Below are 4,607 nucleotides of genomic sequence, written 5' to 3' on the forward strand. Positions count from 1 at the left end.
TACTGGTTGTCCTTCTTTTTAACTCACAATCGCTGGAACATATGAAAATGAAACAGCGAGGGAACAATTGAAAGGCCGTATGGTTAACGAGGTTGGACATGGTGAGCTGTCCTAAGGAGGAGGAGGAGCAGGAATTGCAGAGAAACCGAAAGGGCAAGAGCAAGCTCTAAGAAATATTGCAAGCCAAGTCATAACAGTGTTCACCACGCATTCAAATAAGATCACTGAGTCCTCTCCTTTAGGAAGACTGCACGCATGGTGAATTATATCTGCTTAGAGAGAATGTTATCTAAAACCCAGGCGGTGCTTTGTTGCCTTACTCAATACGACGCCGTCTTCTACTCGCACTTACATTCTGACGACCCCTAACAATATGTTAGGGGTCGTCATTAATTGATTCTATGAACCCAAACCAACCATTTCTTCGGAAAATACAGAGTAGTAAATAGACCTCACTTTCCGAGTATAAATTATTGAAACATTTTAAGCTTGAATTCCACAATGAGACAGGTTACCCAGGATCTGCTACTAAATTCATAATAAATATGTCATCTTACTCCACAAGAAATAGCGAACAATGGCTTCATTCCAGGCTGTATAAAAATGACGACTTCCAGATCTACAGGAATCGCGCAACAATACAGTCAATAAATTTAACCTCTCTGAAGAGCAATTGTGCGTATTCTTCAAACTTTTTTCCACATTGACCTCAAAAATCAAAAATAATAATTTTAGAAGAGGGACTAGAAACACGATCGTTCTTCCATGTGCGATTGTATTTAGTGTATCAGATTTCTATGGCTTAGAAGTAGGTTGTCAATGTGACCTCAAATTGGACCTATACAAAGAAAGCACAACCAGTTGTATGGACATGTGAACTTATCCAAATCAAACACTGTGCCATGAAAACAAAACAGTGCAAAATGTGATGTTAAGCAGCTGCGGTATACCATTATGATTCGTGCCCACAAATATTTACTGAGGAGAGTGTCATAACAGAATGGGAATAAAAAAATGAGGAATGCCTGTGTTGGCATGCGGCACACCCTTCCCAGCGTATGATTGCCTGCGTTCTTTTTGCTTAGCTAATTAGGAAAAATTATTATATTCAATTTGTTTCAAATCCTACTTATGTTCTCTTCACCAAGAACAATTTGCTATTTTTACAGAACGACTTATGATGCTCTATTTTAAATTTAGGTGAGCTACACATTAGAAGAGAGCTAATCAGCTGGTTTACAATGCCATTCCTATTTTTCTTTCCACTAATTTTTGTCAGCCAGGATTCTTTCATATGAAAATAGATTTATTTGTGGTTGTCAACTAAAAGCTCACACAATGTGTTTGCTATTTTTTCTCAGTGATAATGTAATTTAATTAGGCTTGGCGTAGAATAATTACTGAGCATGTGTACAGGCCAGAAATGGCCCGCCACAAAGTTCGTTTTGAAGGCTCGGGAACGTGGCTGAATATAAACAGGTGGCTAAAGTTCACGAGTATCTGTACCTGAAGATTGTGAACCCAGAATAGATGAAGTCGGGAAAGCAGGTAACCGAGTACAGAGGAATGCGACGTCCATTAGACAACCTGGAGTCATCAAAAGGTAAGTGAAAGAAACAGAGACTGATCAGTAGAATCGAAACGAAAATGACCTCGGAAGTTGACAAGAATGAAAAGAAAGGAAATAGAAGGAGAAATCGATACAACAGAAACGGCAGTGCCTTGTTTGTGACTCAAGCTGGTTGCGTATGTACAAAAGCAGAGAGCATCAAATAATTGAAACAAGAGAAGGCATGTGTCTGCGTCCTAAAAAAATCCGGAAAGTACTCAGGACAAAGTAATGTAATGCGAAGGTACTCACCCAGTGAGGCCCGTAGGTAACGTAGACCTTCCAAAGGCACTTGGGTTTAAAGTTGACAGCCTCCAGGGGTCAGCAGGAGAGATAAGCAATAAGCGTTTTGAGTATCGTTGGAAAAACGGCTGAGAAGAGACTGATATCATCGGAACCGTCATAGACATTGAGAGCAGTTCAAGGTAGACAGATAATTTTTGAGGCAAACAAATTGAAAAAATAGATTCAAAAGATGGATATAAAAGCGCCAGAATAAAGAACGTGTATAGCTTACTTGATTAACTGATGCAGGCTAGCTGACTATGCTCACTGCCACCTTTCATAAGCAATGCCAATATATCAACATAATCATCATCAACATAATCATCATCATCATAACCATCAGCGAAAAATTTTGATCCTCTTGAATGTACCCACAGAGCTTTCTCAGAAACGTAGCTTCTCAGCTGAGGAAACTGGCCGGGAATAGCATTACTTGATGTTTCAAATTTTGAATCAGAAAAACATTTTCTGAAATACGAATCCTTCTTTCACACCAACCCGTATGGGTTTCTACTGTAGTTTCGTGCTACACTTGAGGGCACCGCAATTTTTCCAGTTATACATCTCAGAAGATTGCCCGCAATGGTACTTCATTCTACAGTTTCTGACCTTTGTTCACGACTCTTGATGCCACGATGTAGATGGTCACTCACGTTTCTATATGATCTTTAACCGTGGCGTGCTCTTTTATTTTAACTCTCTCCTTCCTCTCGATGCCAACTGTATTTTTCTACACTAGCGATGTCATTATGGGTGCTACTACAGCGCCTCACATTGGCGTTGACTTCCTCTGGGGTCTCTAAATTCTTAAAATGGATCGTTGTATTTTGCTTGTTCATTTTACAGCTACCCTAATCTCCTTGGCCTTTCCTGGCTGCCTTAGCGTCATACCACTTTCTGCAAACAATGATTCCACCTTATGCCCGGCCCTATGAGTTTTGTGCTGAGCAAGCGATGTAACACGCAACATATTTCCATTGTCTGAGAAGTCATTGCCTGCTTAATCAATGAAGGATTTGGTGCGTGTCCCCTCACTAAAGAAGCACCGCTTGAACACTGCTTCAGCACCATTGGAAATGACGTGATGAGTATTTTACTATCGTGATCTAGTGTTGCGCTGTTGCGGACGTTCTTAGGCTCAGACTACGACGCGACTCTGCATTGATTTTAGGCGTGTAGAGCCACCACTCCCAGCTCTGATTTTATAGCTGTACGGACTCCTTTATTACCTATTCTAAATATTCTAAATATTCGCAGCCCCCGAAAACACATGCAAGAGAGTTATTCGTGACATTGATCCCACCATCCATCGAGAGGAGCTCAAAGGCCTCATCATTCAATCCAAGAATCCAAGCGACCTCGAGGTGAGACGAATCAAGAACACAAGCATGGAAGTCATCCTCTTTGATGGACTCAAAGTCCCGGATAACGTAAAATGAGGTCCCAGTTTGGTCAAATGCTCTCTCTATCGCAGACAAACTGACGTTTGATATGCCTGTGGAAAGCTTGGCCACAAAGCTGACGTTTGCCCAGCTCAAGAAAATGCAATTTGCCCCGGCTGTGGTGCGAGCAACCCGGATGATAAACACGAGTGTACACCGAAGTGCACCCTCTGCGGTGGCCCTCATCCCACGGCTGACAGAACCTGCAAGCAAAGGTTCCAAATTCCATTTGTAATTAGACAACGGAGAAGAGAATGGCGCAACCGCGAACAATCCAAACAACCAACTGGGTCGCCAACCCCTTCTAGGGGTCGCTCGACGGAACGTTCGGCTTCCAGGGGCCGCAACGCCCTCAGGACCCGTTCCCGCTCCAGGGGCTATCTCGTTCCAGGGGACCTGCAGTTCAGATCCAGGAGCCTGCTGATCGTGGTACCACATGGGCTGACCGGGTCAAAGAATCACCGAAAAAGGTGACGGGGGGTCAATCGCCAGAGCACAACAGGATTGCACAATTGGAAAGAGAAAACGCTTCGTTAAAATACGCGATGGAGCAGCTCGCAGCAGAAATTGCAGAACTCAAAAAAGCCAGCAAGCGAGAGACAGTTCAGCCTAGTCAGGCCCCTGCAATAGAAACGCCCATGGAGATCCCCGTAGCGGAACCGGCTGCCAATGGTCTACCCAAAAAGAGGGCGCTGGCAGTTCATGCCTCAGACAAGACCGCCAGTATTCGTAAATTGGAAAAACCGATAGATAAAATTGATGAATCCATCGAAAAACTTCAAAATGTCATTGACAAACTCGCGGAGGCGGTCAGATCACTGGGAATCAGATGCGACAATCTGGAGTGCCACTGAAAGGTCAGCAGTGGCTGCGCTCCGCAGCATTTTATAACACAAGCTAACTGCTACGTCCCACAATGGCGGCACATCACAGGGTAATTAATATCTGGCAATGGAACTGTAAGGGATTCTATCGTAAAAGGAATGTCTTCCAACAGTTCATTCGGACCCACACGGAAAAGCCACATGTAATCCTACTGCAAGAAACGCTCACGGATACGGTCAATCTACCAGGCTATAAATCGCATACCCGATGTGGTGATGGGAAGACGGGAATCAGCACATTAGTCACCAACAAATGTGCGTTCATAGTCCATGATCTGAATCTTGAATCCAATAAGGTTGAGCACTCGCTCGTTGAAATCATCCCCAGCGGACAGTTCAAGACAAGTATATTTATACTTAACATATACAGTAGACGCAAAGACCTCA

The sequence above is a fragment of the Dermacentor albipictus genome, chromosome 1 (assembly GCF_038994185.2).
Source record: "Dermacentor albipictus isolate Rhodes 1998 colony chromosome 1, USDA_Dalb.pri_finalv2, whole genome shotgun sequence".
Lineage (NCBI taxonomy): Eukaryota > Metazoa > Arthropoda > Arachnida > Ixodida > Ixodidae > Dermacentor > Dermacentor albipictus.